This window comes from Hyla sarda, chromosome 6 (assembly GCF_029499605.1).
Source record: "Hyla sarda isolate aHylSar1 chromosome 6, aHylSar1.hap1, whole genome shotgun sequence".
NCBI lineage: Eukaryota > Metazoa > Chordata > Amphibia > Anura > Hylidae > Hyla > Hyla sarda.
Genome location: NC_079194.1, coordinates 227,840,949 through 227,862,880, shown reverse-complemented (window position 1 = coordinate 227,862,880; position 21,932 = coordinate 227,840,949). Strand labels below are relative to the sequence as shown.

Genomic DNA, 21,932 nt, shown 5'->3' with positions numbered 1-21,932 from the left:
CTGCACTCACACTCCACTCATCTCTGCCCCTCCTGTACTCTGTGCACTTACAATTCCATCATTTCTGTCTCCTTCTTTTCTCTGTGCACTCACATTCCCATCATTTTCACCGCCTCCTGTACTCTCTGCACTCACACTCCCATCATCTCTACCCCCTCCTGTACTCTCTGCACTCACATTCCCATTATCTCTACCCCCTCCTGTACTCTCTGCACTCACACTCCCATCATCTCTACCCCCTCCTGTGCTCTTTGCATCCACACACTCACAGCATCTCTTATGGTCCTAGCGCCGGCATGTTCTTGCAGTGGTCTGCTGTTGGTGGAATGTCCGCACAGAAATTATTCGTACAGACATAGCCTCAATGTTACTTTGAGCAGGAGGTGACACAAAGAAGACACAGCATAGTTTTTGACGTAGAAACCAGGGTGTCCTTGATAAAAAGTGCATGTTTAGAAGCCTAGAAAACATGCCCTGAACCTGGAGTGACACATGTAGTTTTTGTTTTTTGGTGCAGTTTTACATGCCAATTTTTAAACCAACTACAGGTGTGGATCTAAGAACATAAAGGAAGGATTCGAGCTATAGTCACATCTGCAGGATTTGTTTCAGAAATTTCATACACTTGCCTCTATTTTATAATAAGATGATTTCAGAATTTGTATGCTCTGATCTGTCTCTGGCTATGTTTATACACAGTTCTTTTAGCATTTTTTTAGCTGTTAAAAAATCTGCAGCTTTTTGTTAAAAGCTATTTTTACACAAACGGGTTAAAAAATCTGCCAATGTATTAACATTTTACAGGCTATTTGTTTAATTTTTTTGCCATTTTGCTAATTAACTTAACAGTTGTTATTTCTCCAATATGTCTTATAATGGGCATTTTACTATTGAGTTCAATACAATTAGGTTTGTTAAACGGTAAAATTGTTGTTATAGCAGAGTTGTATAACCCCGGAAATGGGCAAAATTTTATATTTAATATTATGCCGCTGCCCGCAGTCTGCAGAGTGTCCACGTTGAGAAGTGTGAACATACAGTGGGGATCAAAAGTTTGGGCACCCCAGGTAAAAACTTGTATTAATGTGCACAAAGAAGCCAAGGAAAGAAGGAAAAATCTCCAAAAGCCATCAAATTACAGATTAGACATTCTTATAATATGTCAACAAAAGTAAAATTTTATTTCTATCATTTATACTTTCAAAATAATAGAAAACAAAAAAATGGAGTCTGCAAAAGTTTGGGCACTCTGCAGAGTTAATATCTTGTACTGCCCCATTTGGCAAGTATCACAGCTTGTAAACGCTTTTTGTAGCCAGCCAAGAGTCTTTCAATTCATGTTTGAGGTATCTTTGCCCATTCTTCCTTACAAAAGTCTTCCAGTTCTTTGAGATTTCTGGGCTGTCTGTCACGCACTGCTCTTTTAAGGTCTATCCATAGATTTTCAATTATGTTGAGGTCAGGAGATTATGAAGGCCATGGCAAAACCTTCAGTTTGATATAATCCTCCGTGGATTTCGAGGTGTGTATAGGATCATTATCCATTTGTAAAAGCCATCCTCTCTTTAACTTCAGCTTTTTCACAGATGGCATCAAGTTAGCATTCAAAATTTGCTGAAATTTTATTGAATCAATTTTTCCTTTTACTTGTGAGATGTTCCCTGTGCAACTGGCTGCAATACAACCCCAAAGCATGATTGGTCCACCCCCATGCTTAACAGTTGGACAGAGGTTCTTTTCATTAAATTCTTCCCCTTCTTCTCCAAACGTACCTTTGCTCATTCCGGCCCAAAAGTTCAATTTTAACCTCATCGGTCCACAGAACTTGTTTCCAAAAAGCTCAGTTTTTGCGCCATGATCTGAAGTTTTTAGCGGTACCATTTTTGTATTGATCAAATTTTTGATGGCTTTTTATTCATTTTTTCATGATATAAAAAGTGACCAAAAATATGCTATTCTGGACTTTGGAATTTTTTTGCGCGTACGCCATTGACCGTGCAATTTAATTAACAATATATTTTTATAATTCAGACATTTCTGCACGTGGCGATAGCACATATGTTTATTTTACACAGTTTTTTTTTTAAATGGGAAAAAACACACTTTTTTTTTTTTTGCAATGTTCTAGCTCCCATGGAGGGCTATAACACTGCACACACTGATCTTTTACATTGATCAATGGTTTCTCATAGGAAACCATTGAACAATGATTGTGCCGCTTGACTGCTCATGCTTGGATCTCAGGCATTGAGCAGTCATTCGGTGATTGGACAGCAAGGAGGAAGGTAGGGGACCCTCCTGCTGTCCTACAGCTGTTCGGGATGCTGCGATTTCGCCGCAGCGATCCCGAACAGCCCCCTGAGATAACCGGCAACATTTTAGTTTCCCTTTAGATGCGGCGATCAACTCTGAATGCAGTGTCTAAAGGGTAAATAGCGCATGGCACCGCGATCAGTGCCACGCACTATTAGCCACGGGTCCCGGGCCATTGTTAGTCGCTGTGATGCTGTGGCCCCACATTAGAGAATGGGACCAGACTCGGCGTACAGGTACACCTTAAGAAGTTAAGGACCAAGCCCATTTTCACCTTAAGGCTAGAGCATTTTTTGCACATCTGACCACTGTCACTTTAAGCATTAATAACTCTCAGATGCTTTTACTATTGAATTTGTTTCCGAGATTTTTTTGTCGTGACGTATTCAACTTTAACATAGTGGTAAATTTTTGTTCTCTGCTTGTAAGGAAAATAGACGTACCAAATAAATTATATATCGATTCACATATACAATATGTCTACTTTATGTTTGCATCATAAAGTTGACATGTTTTTACTTTTGGAAGACATCAGAGGGCTTCAAAGTTCAGCAGCAACTTTCCAATTTTTCACAACATTTTCAAAATCTGAATTTTTCAGGGACCAGTTCTGTTTTGAAGTGGATTTCAAGGGCCTTCATATTAGAAATACCCCATAAATTACCCCATTATAAAAACTGCACACCTCAAAGTATTCAAAATGACATTCAGTAAGTGTGTTAACCCTTTAGGTGTTTCACAGGAATAGTAGCAAAGTGAAGGAGTTTTTCTGAAATGGTTTTTGGGGGGCATGTCACATTTAGGAAGCCCCTATGGTGCCAGAACAGAAAAAAAAAAAAAAAACATGACATACTATTTTGAAAACTACACCCGTCAAGGAATGCAACAAGCCTTAACACCCCACAGGTGTTTGACGACTTTTCGTTAAAGTTGGTTTTGAAAATGAAAAATTAGATCTTTTTCACTAAAATGCTGGTGTTACCCCAAATGTTTCATTTTCACAAGTGTTAATAGGAGAAAAAGCCTCCCAAAATTTGTAACCCCATTTGTGGATGTAAAGTGCTCTGCGGGTGAACTAGAATGCTCAGAAGATAAGGAGTGCCATTGAGCTTTTGCAGAGAGAATTTGGTTGGAATAGGTCGGGGGCCATGTGCATTTACAAAGCCCCCCGTGGTGCCAGAACAGTGAACCCACCCACCCCCCACACACACATGTGACCCCATTTTGGAAACTATACCCCTCACAGAATTTATTAAGGGGCGCAGTGAGCATTTACACCCCACTGGCATTTGACAGATCTTTGGAACATTGGGCTGTGCAAATTAAAAATTAAATTTTTCATTTTCACGGACCACCCTTTTTTTCCGGGTTTTTTTCCGAGACCCGATTGACCCGGAATCGCAGCAAATTGCCAGTCTGAATTGACCAGCAATTTGTAGTGATCACCGCCTGGGCGTACCTCTACGCCCTTGGTCCTTGGTGGGGTTAAAAATTTCAGCATACCCTATATCGTAAAGTAGCAAATACCAAATATTCTGTGCTTTGTTAATATGAAAATACAGAATAAACTCCATACAATAAATGTTACATTAAAATAACACATGAAGCACAGGATATTCCAGGAATAAGACATGATCAAGCTTTAGCAATGTTGATAAAATATCTTTACTAAATGCCTCTAAATCCCCTACCACCCTACACACATTCACATGTCAAAATGTTCGCACCGAAAATCTCTGTCCGGAAATTTAGAAGACTGCGGGCGCCGGCATAATATACCGGCACTAGGACCGCACGAAAATGTGCCATCTCACAGACAGCTATGCATTTCCAGTGCCGATTCTTTCTGCGGACACAAAATTTCTGTTCAGAATTCCAAGCGGAGTTACGCATGGAAATTCCAAGGTGTGAACATAGCCTAACATGTATTTTAAGTGCATGTTCATCTGTATACACTATGGAAGTCTTCCTTATGTATAAACATGTAACATTGCACTGTTTATCTCGATCCTGCCTTACAATGTGCATTATAGTCCAGAGCTGCATTCACAATTCTACAAGTTTCAGAGCTCATTGTCTGCACCGAGCGTTCTCTGGCGATTGGCATTATCGTAAGCATCCATAAGGGACTGTTCAGCAATATGATGCAGGAAAAACTGCCCCACTGCAGTACAAAAGCTCAGCTAAAATGTTAGGAGTGTTTCTAATAGTAACTGACAATATGACAATAGAGGAATCCCTAACAAGTATCAGTACTAGATACATAATGCCTAAATTGCCTACTATTCCTTAATCCAGTCACGTATGATTACCAAATATCTAAAAAACTACAAAAACATAGTACCACTACAGCAAACAAATAAAAAAATATTTCCATACTGCACACATTCATAGTATAACTATAACCCACATCAGTGGCAAAAGATAGGTCACCTATTGACAATGAAATAAAACAGCAGCATAGGTTGTGGTAGCCCAGTACGTGTGGTAGCCCAGTATGGGAGGTATTACCCCGTGCTCCTGCTGTCCTGTCAGGCAGCCTCCTTCAGTGTCCACAAGGCCCCCTACACTTGTTTCCCCATTGTAAATATATTTCACCATGTAAAGTGTTATAAAATCTAATGTTGCTTTAAAGGGGTACTCCAGTGCCTAGACATCTTATCCCCTATCCACAGGACCCCGTTTGTAATCAGTCCCCGGAGTGTGTTCGCTCCGGGACTGATTACGGTTGACCGCAGGGTCGGCTGCGTGTGACATCACGCCTCCGCCTCCGTGTGATGTCAGGCTCCGCCCCTCAATGCAAGCCTACGGGAGTGGGCGTGATAGCTGTCACACCCCCTCCCATAGCCTTGCATTGAGGGGCGGAGCCTGACGTCACACAGGGGCGGAGGCGTGACGTCATACACCGCCGGCCCTGCGGTCGACCGTAATCAGTCCCGGAGCGAACACGCTCCGGGAACTGATTACAAACGGGGTGCCGCATGCATGATCCCGGGGGTCCCCAGCGGCGGGACTCCCGCGATCAGGCATCTTATCCCCTATCCTTTGGATAGGGGATAAGATGTCTAGGCACCGGAGTACCCCTTTAAGAGTTATACCATGTGATATGTCATGTGATTGTTACCCAGGAGGTACCAGTGACCAGGTGATCCCAAGAGTGACCTATGGGCTCCCTGTTATTCTCCCCCATATAAGCCCTGGGTGGAGCTAGCTTCTCTCTCTTCGAGCTCTGCTCTTCTGCTAAGCTGAGGTCCAGTGCAGTCGTGCCTAGTGTGTGTGTCCAAAATGTTGGAGACCTCAAAGTCAAGTCCTGTAGCCACCAGCAGGTCAAGTAAGCTAAAGTCACAGCTTTATGAGTCAAGTCAAGGCAGTTCCTGTTGTCTGTCAAGTCAGCCTGGTCTGCATTTAATTGTCCAGTCCTACTAAAAGTCCCAGCAAGCCCTTAAAGGGGTACTCCGGCGCAAAGACATCTTATCCCCCATCCAAAGGATAGGGGATAACATGCCTGATCTTGCGGGTCCTGCCGCTGGGGACCCTCGTGATCTTGCACGCAGCACCCCATTACAATCAGTCCCCAGAACATGTTTGCTCCGGGTCTGATTACTGGCGATCACGGGGCCGGAGCATTGTGATGTCACACTCCGCTCCCTCAATGCAAGCCTATGGGAGGGGACGTGACAGCTCCCATAGGCTTGCATTGAGGGGGCGAAGCGTGATGTCACACGGGGCGGGGCCATGACGTCACAATGCTCCGGCCCCGTGATCACCAGTAATCAGATCCGGAGTGAACATGCTCCGGGGACTGATTGTAACAGGGTGCTGCGTGCAAGATCACGGGGGTCCCCAGCGGCAGGAACCCAGCGATCAAGCATCTTATCCCCTATCCTTTGGATAGGGGATAAGATGTCTTAGCGCTGGAGTACCCCTTTAAGGTCTCTGCATCACTGGTCACCTCCTTGGGCCCTGGCTGAACTGTATAGACTTTACCAACTATCTACCCTCAGTAAAGCTACCGTTATCCGTAACTTGGCATCAATGTCTTTATTGCCCCCGTGCCTAGCCCAGGATCCAGCAGTATACCTTTGGGTGGTTATAGGCTAAACCATGCCCTGGCATCACGAATACAAGGGGTTAATGCCATCTGCCTCTAGGGTAACAACATCTGCCATGCACCACACAAGCACAGATAATAGACCCTCAAGTTACAAAAATTCACACTTACTTATTATTCCAAACAAAAGGTACAATAAGGGAGATTTATCAAAACCTTTGCAGAGGAAAAGTTGCCCAGTTGCCCATGGCAACCAATCAGATTTCTTCTTTCATTTTTAACAAGGCCTCTGCAAAATGAAAGAAGCAATCTGATTGGTTGCTATGGGCAACTGGGCAACTTTTCCTCTGCACTGGTTTTGATAAATTTCCCCCAATGTTCTTGCACCTAAGTCGACAATACACACAAACAGATTCATGCACATTCCACACACATACATTATGCACACATACTCAGGGGCGTACCTAGAGCATTTGGCACCCGGGGTGGACCCTTTGTTTGGCACCCCCCCCCCCCACACACACGCAGCCTCCCTTAATTACACCCCCTCCCCCCAGGGGCGGACTGACAACACTCGGGGCCCTCGGACCAAAAAAAAGGCAAGGGCCTCTGCTAGGCTCTGCAGCTCGTCAATCTTCTGCCATGCTCCTATTCCACCCAAATCTCACGCACAATAAATTAAAATTTATACATGTAAGAAATACTTTAACGCAGGTAAATTTCCATGACCAATAATACTGGTATACAAGGAGTTAATATATACCACCACACAATAACTGGATAATACCGCCATACTGTACTGTATAAAACCACTATATACAGACCAGTATACTATAAAGGATCTGTATACTATATAAGTGATTATATGCAGGACTATATGGCAGTAGATATCAGCTGTACACAGGATGCATATAAGTGATTACAGTTACATTTTGGGACTCACAATTACGTCTTTTCTGATCAGCGGCGTCCTCTTTCCTTTTCTTCTCCGTCTGGATAAGACCGCCATGTGGATCTCTTAACATCTGCAGTGTCAGACTCTGCATTTTTTCAGTGCCCTCCCCTCCTCTACACAATCTTCCCATTTATAGGCCCACAAACTGTAATAATGCCCTCCTTAGTGTCCTGCACAGTAAAAGGGCAGGTAGGTAGGTAGCCAGGTAACCCCCCCTTTCCCATAGGTATATGCAGAGCTACCCTGCCCCCTCTTTCCCATAGGTATATGCAGAGCTACCCCCCTCTTTCCCATAGGTATATGCAGAGTTACACTCCCCCCCTCTTTCCCATAGGTATATGCAGAGCTACAACCCCATCTTTCCCATAGGTATATGCAGGGTTACCCCCTTCTTTCCCATAGGTATATGCAGAGCTACCCCCCTCTTCCCCATAGGTATATGCAGAGCTACACCCCCCTCTTCCCCATAGCTATATGCAGGGCTACACCCTCCCCCCTCTTCCCCATAGGTATATGCAGAGCTACACCCCCCTCTTTCCCATAGGTAAATGCAGAGCTACACCCCCCTCTTCCCCATAGGTATATGCAGAGCTACCCCCCCCCTCTTCCCCATAGGTATATGCAGGGCTACACCCCCTCTCCCTCCCTTTCCCATAGGTATATGCAGAGCACCCCCCTCTCCCTTCCCATAGGTATATGCAGAGCACCCCCACCCCCACCCCCCTTCCCTAGGGTTGAAAAAAAAAAAAAGGATGCTCACCTGATATCCCACGCAGCGATCTCCTCAGCAGGGACCGCGTCTTCTCCCCTCCACAGTACAGGCGCCGATGAGTGACGTCACCGGCGCCTGTACTGCGCGCTGCGTGGGGGCGGAGGTCACGTCTCCTCTGTGTAGCTGCAGATGCGGCTCACACAGAGGGGACGCCTTCTCGTGTATGTGCGTGTATCGCGCATACAGGAGATGGCACCGCTGTCTGCTGGGGATCTGGGATGAGTGTCCCAGATCCTCAGTAGTTGCGGTGGCGGGTCAGTCCGCCCCCGCCCCCCCCCTTGGTACGCCACTGCACATACTGACTCAGTACCCACATACACCCATATATTCATGTAAATTACACACATGCTCATAAACATTGGGCGAGATTTATCAAAACATGCCCAGAGGAAAGGTTGCTGAGTTGCCCATAGCAACCAATCAGATTTCTTCTTTCATTTTTAAAAAGGCCTCTGCAAAATGAAAGAAGGGATCTGATTGGTTGCTATGGGCAACTCAGCAACTTTTCCTCTGGACAGGTTTTGATAAATCTCCCCCATTACACACACATTATGCTCATGCCCATAAACATTACACACACATATACATTATGCACACATATATAGATATATATGCATATTCAAAATACATATAACATGTACTTTACACATGCATCTAGTTACACACAGTTCACATACTTACCTGTCCTGTAGAGCTGCCACATCCAAACCATAGAGAGGAGCCCCGGTGAGCAGAGAATAGAGCCTCTCTGCAGACTTCCTCTTCCTCTCCTGTCAGTGGGGACTGAGTTGCTGCCTGGACTAAAGGCATTGTCCGGTCCGGGGACAACAATGTGTTTTACAAAAGGCCTTGGGTTCTGCTAAAATAAAAAAAAATAAAGCATACTCACCTTCCACAATCTCAGATGTTGCTGTCCCACCAGCTCACAGTTCCCTCGGCTTCCTGGCTAAAGCAAAGGAAGCAAAAAAAAATAAAAAATCCGAGAGCATCGGGGACAAGAAGTGGGCATGCAAATGCCATGCATGACCTATTATCTACATGACTCCACCACCAAACTACTAACTATAGACTAGGGAATGTCACAAGTTAGCCAATAGCATAGTTGTGTGTGGGAAGTAGGCATGGCATGGCATGGCATGTGTTTGTGTTCTAAGGGCACCAACACACCTGTCTTACTTAGGGCCTATTACGTTATCAATGGAATGGACTAATATTGCCCTGTGTAAAAGGGTTAGTGATCAGCTGATGAACAAGAAAATGCTAAATGATCAAGTCATTTTGACCCGTCAAAAAATGATCCTCCTGTCGGCCATATCTCCCTGTGTGGAGGATAGGTGGTCAACAGCTGATTGACGCAAAGGGAACAATACGTGTTCTAGGCCCAGTAAATGGGCACTAATCTACGAGATTGGCGCTTGTGTGCTCAGCGACTTTGGCAGTGGGAGGGTGCATTCACACCATGTTTTTGCAATACAGTTCCCGTATCAGGTTTTTGATGAACAACTGATTCCTCAAAACCTGACTAAACTGTATCAAAATGTGTGTACAAATTTTAACCCGTATACAGTTAAAAACTGTATACGGTTTAAAAAAATGATGTCCAGTTGCACCCGTTTTTTAAGAAAAAAAACTTATACGTTTTTAAATTTTCACTCCATTATGAATAAAGTTTCACTTGTTTGATTGAAATTCCAAGAAAAAAAACTGTGCAAAGTCAAAAACCGTATGGTGAAAACCGTATGGAACCGTACGCACATACGGTTCTGCACGGTTCCCATTGACTCCCATTGTGAAAAAAAAAGTATACGGTTTAATACGGTTTTTCACCTGGACCAAAAACCGTGGTAGGCTACGGTTTTGGGTAGGGGAAAAAAAACTGGCTAAACCTTACAGGATGCAAAATGGACAAAACCTGATGCATCTTTTGGCATATGGTTTTCAATGGAGAGTCAATGCATACGGATTTCAATACGGTTCCGTACGGTTTTCACATTGAAAATGTATACAGGAACTGTATTGCAAAAATTAGGTGTGAATGCACCCTAATACATGACCCTGCAAATATAGGAAAGCACATCTTTAAAGGGGTATTCCATCCAAAAACATTTTATCGCCTATCCAGAGGATAGGGGATAAGATGTCTGATCGCGGGGGGCCCGCTGCTGAGATCCCCCGCGATCTCACTGCAGCACCTGCATTGCTGAATCTCCAGTTTCGGAAACCTCGGGGACTGGGGACGTGACATCACGCCCCGCCCCCTCCATTCATGTCTATGGGAGGGGGCGTGACGGACGTCACGCCCCCTCCCATAGACATGAATGGAGGGGGCGTGGCGTGACATCACGCCCCCAGTCCCGGAAACCCGGAGATTTCCGAAACTAGAGCATAGAATGCGGGTGCTGCAGGGAGATCGCGGGGGGTCTCAGCAGCGGGCCCCCCGCGATCAGGCATGTTATCTCCTATCCTCTGGATAGGGGATAAAATGTTTTTGGCCGGAATACCCCTTTAACCCAGGTGAGGGTAAAACTAGCTGCAATTGGAAAAGTGAACCACACAGAAAACGCACAACAGGATGATGAATTTCTGAAGGAGGAGGAGGGGAGGGTTACCCAAAAATGCATTCGATATTTTGAGACAATAAAATACAAGTTGTTTTATGCTCTCAGAAGATTGCCGAATTTGACAACTCCCTTAGATTGCACCCTCCTGCTACCTTTATTCTTATTTTGCTGCTTTTTATGAAATGTCTGCGAGCAAAAAAGCATCACGGCAGAAATGCGATCTTTCTCTTCACACATAAGATATTAACATCCAGTGTAATAAAATAACAAGGCACAAAAGCTTGTTAAATAATATAATAAAACTTCAGATCAGTGCATTGCATGCTTCAATGTGCAGAATGAGATGAAAGCATCTAATGATCATACACAGCGGTGAAAATGTAATTTTCCAACCATCTTCAATAGACTATCACCACAGGAATAATATTATTATATCATACAGCATGCAAATTTATCCCATTATTAGTGGATAGGAACAATATGCTGGTGGAGTCACTGAATGCATACTCTTGGGGTAATGTTCTGGAAGTTCAGTATTGAAGCAAAGATATGCATATGAATATGATCCTCGGAGGTAGGAACAGTTTATCCTGCTTCAAAGATTTTGTACAGGATAAAAGAAAACGCATAGAAACAGCACCACTTTTGTCCGTAGGACATGTCTGGTATTGCAGCTCGGCCTAATTTACTAAATATGCTTGCTTGTAATAATTATACACGTTACACCTCTCCTTCTGTTATTTCATGGGTGGTTAAAAATAAAGATGATTTACAAAAAAAAAACAAAAAAACATATAGATAAGGGAATATAACAAATGTTAATTCATGTGGTACCTCGTAAATTGGGCTACCATAGGCACATGCACAGTTTACACCCGGAATACATGCAGGGTCAGGATGAAGTAAGACATAGGCTAAACACACGTCATCTCTGACAAGAGAGCATTAGTATGGCAGCCGGTCCCCGGATGGTTAAAAATACTGGAATTTTTCTATCATAGGCTCTTATCAATCTTTCTTAAAGGAAAGTAGTGCAGGAATAGGTACAATGGGGTCCAGGGGATGCACCAAATCCTGGGCTATACCTGTATGACCATCATTACTGTAGTAAGACATCACTTTGTGCATACTACCTATATGACCATTATTACTGTACTATGACATCACTTTGTGCATTATCCATATATGACCATAATTACTGTACTGTGACATCACTTTGTGCATTATCCATATATGACCATAATTACTGTACTGTGACATCACTTTGTGCATTATCCATATATGACCAGAATTACTGTACTGTGACATCACTTTGTGCATTATCCATATATGACCATAATTACTGTACTGTGACATCACTTTGTGCATTATCCATATATGACCAGAATTACTGTACTGTGACATCACTTTGTGCATTATCCATATATGACCATAATTACTGTACTGTGACATCACTTTGTGCATTATCCATATATGACCATAATTACTGTACTGTGACATCACTTTGTGTAATATTCTTGTATGACTAAGATTACTGTATTGTGACATCATTTAGTGCATTATACCTATTTGACCATCATTACTGTACTGTGACATCATTTTGTGCATTATAGCTATAAGACCATGATTACTGTACTGTGACATCATCCATTATCCCTGACATTATCCTTGAATGACCATGACTAATACTGTACTGTGACATCACTTTGTGCATTATAGCTATATGACCATGATTACGGTACTGTGACATCAACCATTATCCCTGACATTATCTCTGTATGACCATGACAACTACTGTACTGTGACATCATTTTGTGCAATATACCTAAATGTTCATCATTAGTGTATGGTGACATCACTTTGTGCAATGTCCCTGTATGAACATCAGTACTGTACTGTGACATCACTTTGTGCAATATCCCTGTATGAACATCATTACTGTACTGTGAAATCACTTTGTGCATTATACCTATATGCCCATCATTACTGTACTGTGACATCACTTTGTGCATTATACCTATATGCTCATCATTACTGTACTGTGACATTTCTATTTAAAATTTTTCCTGTACCACCATAATTACTGTATAGTGACATCACTTTACACATTATACCTATATGACCATTAGTGTACTGTGATATCAGTTTGTGTATTATTATAAATACTGTACTGTAAAATTACACTGTGAATTAAAATTATGTGACTATAATTATTGTACTGTGACATCACTTTGTGCAATATACCTATATGACCATTATTGGTGTACTGTGACATCACGTTGCGCAATATCCCTGTATGACAATTATTACTGTACTGTGACATCGCTCTGTGCATTATACCTATATGAACATCATTACTGTACCATGACAACACTTTGTGCTTTATACCTATATGACCATTAGTGTACTGTGATATCAGTTTGTGTATTATTACAAATACTGTACTGTAAAATTACACTGTGAATTAGAATTATGTGACCATAATTACTGTACCGTGACATCACTATGTGCAATATACCTATATGACCATTATTGGTGTACTGTGACATCACTTTGTGCAATATCCCTGTATGATCATCATTACTGTACTAGGAGATCACTTTGTGCATTATACCTAGAGTATATGACCATCATTAGTGTACCGTAAGATCACTTTGCGCAATATCCCTGTATGACAATTATTACTGTACTTTTACATTGCTCTGTGCATTATACCTATATGAACATCATTACTGTACCATGACAACACTTTGTGCTGTATACCTATATGACCATGATAACTGTACCGTGACATCACTTGCATTATTCATTTGTGCATTATCTCAGTACTCAGCATTATTCCAGGTATGTTACTTCCCTTTGGTCCTTACCCCATCCATGCCTTTTAGGGGACAGTTACAGATTTTGACCCATGGTCCAGGAACATTAATTTACTCATTTGAACTGCTTAGAGTCAACTTGATTTTTTTTTTTTTTTTTTTATCATTACAGCTCTAAATGCAAAAAATAGTTAAAGGGGTACTCCACTGGAAAACTTTTTTTTAATCAACTGGTGCCAGAAAGTTAGACAGATTTGTAAATTACTTCTATTAAAAAATCTTAATCCTTCCAGTACTTATCAGCGACGGTTATGATCGACAGGAAGTTCTTTTCTTTTTTAATTTCCTTTCTGCCTGACCACAGTGCTCTCTGCTGACACATCTGTCTATTTTAGGAACTGTCCAGAGTAGGAGCAAATCCCCATAGAAAACCTATCCTGTGCTGGACAGTTCCTAAAATGGACAGAGGTGTCAGCAGAGAGCACTGTGGTCAGACAGAAAGGAAATTCAAAAAGAACTTCCCGTGTATCATAAACGCCTCTGAAAAGTACTGGAAGGATTAAGATTTTTTAATATAAGTAATTTACAAATCTGTTTAAAGGGGTATTCCAGGCAAAAACTTTTTTTTATATATCAACTGGCTCCGGAAAGTTAAACAGATTTGTAAATTACTTCTATTAAAAAATCTTAATCCTTCCAATAGTAATTAGCTTCTTAAGTTTTCTGTCTAACTGCTCAATGATGATGTCACCTCCCGGGAGCTGTGCATGATGGGAGAATATCCCCATAGGAACTGCACAGCTCCTGGGATGTGAGTCATCAGAAAGCAGTTAGACAGAAAACAGTAACTCAACTTCAGAAGCTAATAACTATTGGAAGGATTAAGATTTTTTTATAGAAGTAATCTACAAATCTGTTTAACTTTCCGGAGCCAGTTGATATTTAAAAAAAAGTTTTGGCCTGGAATACCCCTTTAACTTTCTTGCACCAATTGATTTAAAAAAAAAAAAAAAAAAGTTTTTCAGTGGAGTACCCCTTTAAAATAACCAAATTATATCAATTTCGTATCACTATAATCATACTGACCTGCAAACAAAATGTCATTTACGGTGTACAATTAACTTTTTTATTTTTTTCCACCCTTAAAATATTTAGATTTTTCTTATTATTTTTTATACGTCCATAAGATGACTCTGTTCTTGCCACAACTATTTTTATTGTTGGAAATATTTTTTTTTTTTTTAGAAAATCTGCATTATTCTAGCACTGACATCCTTCTTAATGTGATAAAATAATATTATTTAAGGGCTAGGGTCGAAAATCCACGTGAACAGCTCTTCAAAACATTGGATTAGTGCTAACAATGAAAACAAATGTACTATTATATTACCATCCATCTGTCCTCTACTTATTACTAACCAACCAAATGTATGTTATTAAGAAGTAGGGGACAGATGGAGAGCAATATGACTGCAAGATCAGGGTTTTGTTTGTAGTCTGTTACCATGGAAACACATAGGTCTGCGATGAGCTGTAGACACAAAATAATAAGAGGTGTGTCCACCCTTAACCCAACGCAGTATAATCGTACGACATAAAATACTTGTATATATTAAACATGTATTTATTTAGTAGGTTAGTTAGTTATTTTTTAACAGAGCCTTTGCAGACACCTGAGGGTCTATTCACACGGCGGAATTTCACACAGCACTTCTTGTGGAATTCCGCTAGTGGAATTACGCAAGCGGACATTCCGAAGTGTAGAGGGGAGTGCTGAGTCCCATAGAAGTGTATTGGCCTTTCATTTGAGGCAGAACTCTGCTGGTGTAAATTCCGCCATGTGAATGGACCCTAATGGAGGCATACATCAGATTCATCAGTCACAGCTGCCCAATAAAAAAAGAAGACATATGCGATACATACACTTACTGGCCACTCCCATACACTTACTAGAACTTTGCTCTGTGCCGGATGACTAGCTCGTGACTGGCTCGTGACGCCCCCTCCCATAGACTTGCATTGAGGGGTCGTGGCCGTGACGTCACGAGCGGGGCGCGGCCATGATGTCACGAGACCCCAGTGCTGCACCCAACACGCTAAACGAATGCCGGGTGCAGCAGGGAGATCGCGGGGTCCCAAGCGGCAGGACTCCTGCCATCAGACATCTTATCCCCTATCCTTTGAATAGGGGGCTAAGATGTCTAGGGGTGGAGTACCCCTTTAAGTTTCCATTCCATTTTTAAGTTCTCTACCTGCTGTCAGAGAAATCTTAAGAACATTTTCTGCTAGATATAGCACAGATAACTTAAAGGGGTTATCTACCATAAGGTGATTTTAATACGTACCTGCCAGACTGTAATGAACATGCTTAGGAAGGATCTGCGCTTGTCTTGGGCTAAATGGCTATGTCATGAGATTACCATAATACTGTGGCTAGCTGTTTGTGAACTTGTATTTCCTGTTTGAATTTTCTTTTTTTGACTACAAATCCCACAATTCCATTTTCCTCCCTCCCACACATCAGCCACTCCACCCATTGAAACAAAAGACCTGTGGTTTTCAATCAGCGTGCTCACAGCTGTTGCATTAGTTGCAGATTGATCTCTCTCCCACCAAGCGATCCCTCCACCCATTGAAGCAGACAGGCTCCCTGTCATCTGCTGACTAGTGAGGTCAGGTCTCGGCCGCATTGCAAGCTGGGAAAAATCTGAGACAACAGTCATATTGTATGCTGTTAAAAATAAATATTGGGGTGAAAATCACAGAAGAATTGTGAGAAAACCGTCACACACAGGTACAGAGACTACCGTATTTTTCGCCGTATAAGACGCACTTTTTCTTCCCCAAAACGTGGGGGGAAAAGTTGGTGCGTCTTATACGGCGAATATACGCAGCCTCATGACCGCCGGTGAATTTTTCACCTCACACCGGCTATGTTTATTGCCCTATGCCTGGAACATACAGTTCCGGGTGCCGGGCAAGTGAATTACTAATAACTGTATACTAAAAACCAGGGGGCCTCCAGCTGTTCTGAAACTACAACTACCAGCATGCCCGGACCGGCAAAGGCTGTCTGGGCATGCTGGTAGTTGTAGTTTCACAACAGCTGGAGGCCCTCTGGTTTTTAATATACAGTATTAGTTTTTACCTGCTCTGGCCGGCCCCCGCCTGCAGCCGCACACAGGAGCCGGCCCGGGCAGATAAAATCATAGGTTTTCCTATGCATGACATCCCTATGTCCCGAAAAATCTTTTCGGGACATAAGGATGTCCGCGGGTCACTCACCATTCCCCGGCCGATGCGCGTCCTCCTCCGGTCCTCCTGCGGTCTTCCTGCGATCCTCCGCCTCTCTATGGTTGTACGCACGGGACCTCAGTGATGTCCCGTGCGTACAACCATAGAGGCGCCAGAGGACCGGAGGAAGACGCACGCCGACCGGGGCCTGGTGAGTGACCGGCGGTGTGTAATCTTCAGCGTTCCGGTCACCGCTCCTCCGGTCCCGGCACCTACTGCTATGGTCCATAGGCCATAGCAGTAGATGTGACACTGGGCCAGAGGACACTGTGGGGGCAGCACACAGAGATACAGCCTCCAGCCATACACTGTATGTGGCTGGAAGCTGTATGTCTGTGGGGGGGGGGGGAGCTGCCTACTATTGCGGGGGAACTATACTGCCAGCCATTGTGGGGGAACTATACTGCCAACTATTGTGGGGGAACTATACTGCCAACCATTGTGGGGGAACTATACTGCCAACCATTGTGGGGGAACTATTCTGCCAACCATTGTGGGGGAACTATACTGCCAACCATTGTGGGGGAACTATACTGCCAACCATTGTGGGGGAACTATACTGCCAACCATTGTGGGGGAACTATACAGCCAACTATTGTGGGGGAACTATACTGCCAACCATTGTGGGGGGAGGGGGGAGGAGCTGCCTACCATTGTGGGGGAACTATACTGTCAACTATTGTGGGGGAACTATACTGCCAATCATTGTGGGGGGGAGGGGGAAGGAGCTGCCTACCGTTGTGGGGGAACTATACTGCCAACTATTGTGGGGGAACTATACTGCCAACTATTGTGGGGGAACTATACTGATATAAAATATTTTACTACAGTATTTGGTTCAGAATCTTTTTTTTTTAGATTTTCCTCCTTTAAAATTGGGTGCGTCTTATATGCCGGAGCGTCTTATATGGCGAAAAATACGGTATATTATGAACTACACTAACTTTACAGACCCTGTAGCATAGTCAAATAAAAAAAATCCTGGAATACCCCTTTAATTCACTGACAGCAAGCAAAGATCAGTGACAAATTAAAACACGAAAACTGAATAATGCATAATGTTTACTTTCATTGTCCCTTTTTAAGAAAGCAACCATTCCATGTGGCTAAAGGGCATAATAAGGTAACAGATTAAATGTGACTTGAGGCTTCTGAACTGCAAAAAGAGAAGATAAGGTTGAGCCATAAATGTCACATATTCTATGCGGCAGACTGAGCTGTGTTCTGGCAATGAAGTCCAATAATACTAAATCATATAGAGAATTCATAGCGTCTGCTCGCCTGGTAAAATCCTGCATTACATTTTTTGTTTATATGCGATAACATTGCTTTCTACGGTTAAAGTAAAACAACAAAAGGATATAAAAAAAAATATTTTGTCATCCTCAGGCTTCTGGATGTGACAGTAAATCTACAGTGTCTAACAAGTGAGAATATATAGTAGTGATCGCTGTATAAATATACTATTAATTACTCGCAACGCATGCGAGGCAGTGTAACCCGGCAAGTAAATAAATTAGGTTTGACCTTGATCAATAAACCGGGCCGGCTTATCACAAGGTCTGACAACTCGGCTCCCATTAAACAGTCTGCTCTGATTTATCTTTTTATAAGTCACACTATTTAACATATGATGTGGTTGACAGTAGACATAAGCGAGCCAAAGAATGATCCCAAAACTGAGCTGAACTTTGTAATAATAAAATAATTTATAACAAGTAATAATATATGTAAATGCCAACAGGTTCCTACATTTGCAGACTGCTAGAGAAAGTCATAAAGATGCATTAGTAGAAGTTGGACTGGTGTCTGCTTGTGACTGCATTTGCACCAACCACTAGTAGGAGCTATGGAGTATGGAGTATAGTTCAAGCCAACTACGTGTCATGGTTGAATAGGCCAGATTCACCCAGTCACAACGTAGCTGCATGTTATGGCCCTTATTAGGGTAGTAAAACCTGGACTCTACATTCCTACAAGGTTCTATTTGTTCTGAACTTTGATCCCTGTAGAACACTACAAAGAACTAAGTATGCAAATTAACTACCGTTCCTTTTGAAGGACATTCAGGTATGGCTGATAACCCCCTAGTTGTGTCATAATGAATTTAGAGAAACAATTGTTGCTGCCTATCAACCTGGAAAGGGTTATAAGGCCATTTCCAAACATTTTAAAGTCCACCATTCCACAGTACGAAAGATTATTCACAAGTGAAAAACATTTAACATAGTTGACAATCAATTTTTTCAGTAGTGGACCTCCCAGCCCAAGTTCAGATTGTGAAAAGCTCAGAGAAACTGCAAATAAAGCATAAGAACTGCATCCCAGACTCTACAGAACTCAGAATGTTTAAATGTTCAAGTTCATAAAAGTACAATTAGAAGAAGACTTAATAAGTATGGCGTGTTTGGAAGGGCTGCTGGGGTTCCTTAAAGGGGTACCCTGCCCCTGGACATCTAATACCCCATCTAAAGAATAGGGAATAAGGTGTCTGATCGTGGGGGGTCTGGCCGCTGGAATCCCCTACGATCTCCTGGCCGGCACCCCAGCACTCTGAACATTCATGTTCAGAACGCTGGGTTCGGAATGTCATGGTCGGGAGGTCAAGCCATGCACCATACATTCATGTCTATGAGAGTGGGGCACGACGAGCGCCCCCTCCCATAGACATGAACGGAGGGAGGGTGGGGTGACCACCACTGCCCAAACCCAGTGTTCTGAAAATGAATGTTCAGAACACTAGGTTGCCGGCCTGGAGATCGCAGGGGGTCCCAGTGCCTGGATCCCCCGTGATCAGACATCTTATCCCCTATCTTTGCTTAAGGGTTAAGATGTCCAGGGACTGAGTACCTCTTTAAAGAACATGGCAGCACGGCTTAAAGGGGTATTGCAGCATAAGGATAAATGTCAAATCGCAGGGGGTGTGACCACTGGAACACCTGACAATCTCCTGCACGAACCCTGTCTCTCTGAGAGGAGCGCATGTGGGGAGATGCTTTTCTAAGGGAGCACCGAAGATGCCCAAGTTCAGCACTCAGTTCTCTTCTGGGCTCCTATAGAGAATGACTGGAGTGTGTGCTGACCCCAGCATGCGCTCCTCTCAGAGAGCCCGTTTAGGAGATCACTGGGGGGGGGGGGGGGGGGGGTAGCAGTACCGCTTTAAGCATCAGAACAAACCACAAGACTTCTGGAACAGCATCATTTGAACAGACAAGACCAGAGTAAAGAAGTTTGGTCATCATGCACCCCATAATGTTTGGAGAAAACCAATCACATCAGCACAAACATTTCATAATAGATGTCTAGCATGGTGGTGGAAATATTATGATTCGGACTTGTTTTTCAGCCACATGACCTGGGCACCTTTCAGTCGTTCAAATGTATTTTGGAGTCAGATGTGAGGACATCTATCCAACATCCAGCATGGACAAAACTAAGTTATTCAATCAGATAAACATACTAGCAAATATTCAATAGGATCACTGTAAAAAAACAGGTTGTTGCAGTGGCCCAGTCATAGTTCAAACCTTAGCCCAATTGGAATTCTGTGACGGGACCTGAAGAAAGCTGTGCTTAAACCACTGCCCATAAACCTCAATGAACTGAACAATCATGTCAAGAAGAGTGGGCCAAACAGCCTCCAGAATGATGTGAGAGACTAAAGTCATACGGGAAATTATTACTATAATTTATAAGTTATTTCTGCTAAAGGGAGTCCTACTAGCTACTGATTCATCGGGAGTATATCATTTTTTCAAACATGGCTTTTCCATTTCGGCTATTAAAACGGGGTATTAAACACCCCGAGATATCTAACTTACAAATACAGTGTTATCACAAATTGTACTGATTTTAGCATGGTTTTGCATGATTTACCCCTTAGAGTTGTTATCTCCAGCTGCCAAACTCCTCCTTCTCTCATGAGACAACACATCATGCACTGCTGTCTCAGGAGGCTAGGCCAGATCTTGTCTCTAGCCCTCCCTCTATCTGATGTCACCGCTTCTGACCAGCCTCTACAGTGTACATGACAGTCTCCCTGTTATACAGATATATCTTTACTGAGACATTTGGGGAAGAATCAGGTCTTGTGCTGAACAATGCACAGGCAAAGGAGCAGACAGGAAATGAATAGCAGGTGCTGCAACCTCACTGATTGTACTATAGTCTGCTGTGAAATGATCTGCAACAGCTCTGGGCAGGGAATGGGCAGAAGTTCTGTGGAAAGACAGTGGGCAGGGTGGGAGGGCTGTAATGAACAGCTGTATGGGGCTAAGACAAATAGATTTTTGGTGGTTTAGAACTGAAAAGGATACATATGGAATAATATATATATATATATATATATATATATATATATATATATATATATCATCTTTTTAACCTGATAAAGATATGGTGGAATCTGCCAGGTGTTGTTGTCCATTTAAGGCTGTATGTTCCCAATTTTAAGACCGTCTAAGAAGCAGATTTTCTTTTTATTGATGTCCTTATGCTTAAAACCATAGAATTAAAAGAGGGTATACTTTCTTTTTCTCATGAGTGTATATTTTCATTTTTCTATTATATATTTTTTATGTTTATGAGTATGCATAAAAAGCTATTCCACCATTGTTTATTTTTACTATTCACCAATTACTATAATAAAATAAAAAATGTAGAGACTTTTATATACTGTATAACAAAAAATGAAGGTGAAAAAGTTTGTAAGTCTTATATATATATTTTTACATATTTTTAGTCCTCATGGCCAAATTTGTGCTTTATGGGCCAGGTTTATCAAAGAATGTCTACAGTAGAGCTATTTTCTCACATTTATTTGGGTGGTGGGTTTGACTAGTGTGCATCTGATTTATCAAGAAGGTGCAGCAGGTGCATACACTTTTTCTAGACACTTGTGAGGGGGGGGGGAAGTAGACACTTTCCCGGGTCCTGAATTTGGTGGTTTTGTGAAGTTCCTTCCTCCCCAAAAGCATATCTTGATATGCAAGGACTCGCAGAGCTCATCTTGAAACTTCCAGGGAATTCTGCAACCAGTGCTGAATTCCGCTGTAGCACCTCCAAAGGCAAAAAAAAAAAAAAAAAGCATTAAATGATCAATGATCTGTCTAAGTCCCAACCAGTGTGCCTACAGTGTTACAACATTACCACTCCCTGCATGTCCGAC

The 21,932-nt window shown here is 42.5% G+C and overlaps 1 protein-coding gene across 1 annotated transcript in view; it reads right to left on the bottom strand.

Moving 5' to 3' along the window:
* MPPED2 (metallophosphoesterase domain containing 2) overlaps positions 1 to 6,556 on the bottom strand; it is a 207,979-nt gene extending 201,423 nt beyond the window's left edge. Inside the window, exon 1 of the mRNA XM_056526668.1 lies at positions 6,536 to 6,556. The gene's annotated coding sequence lies outside the window, so the exon portion shown is untranslated. The remainder of the gene's footprint in view (positions 1 to 6,535) is intronic.
* Between the last annotated feature and the right edge of the window lie 15,376 nt (positions 6,557 to 21,932).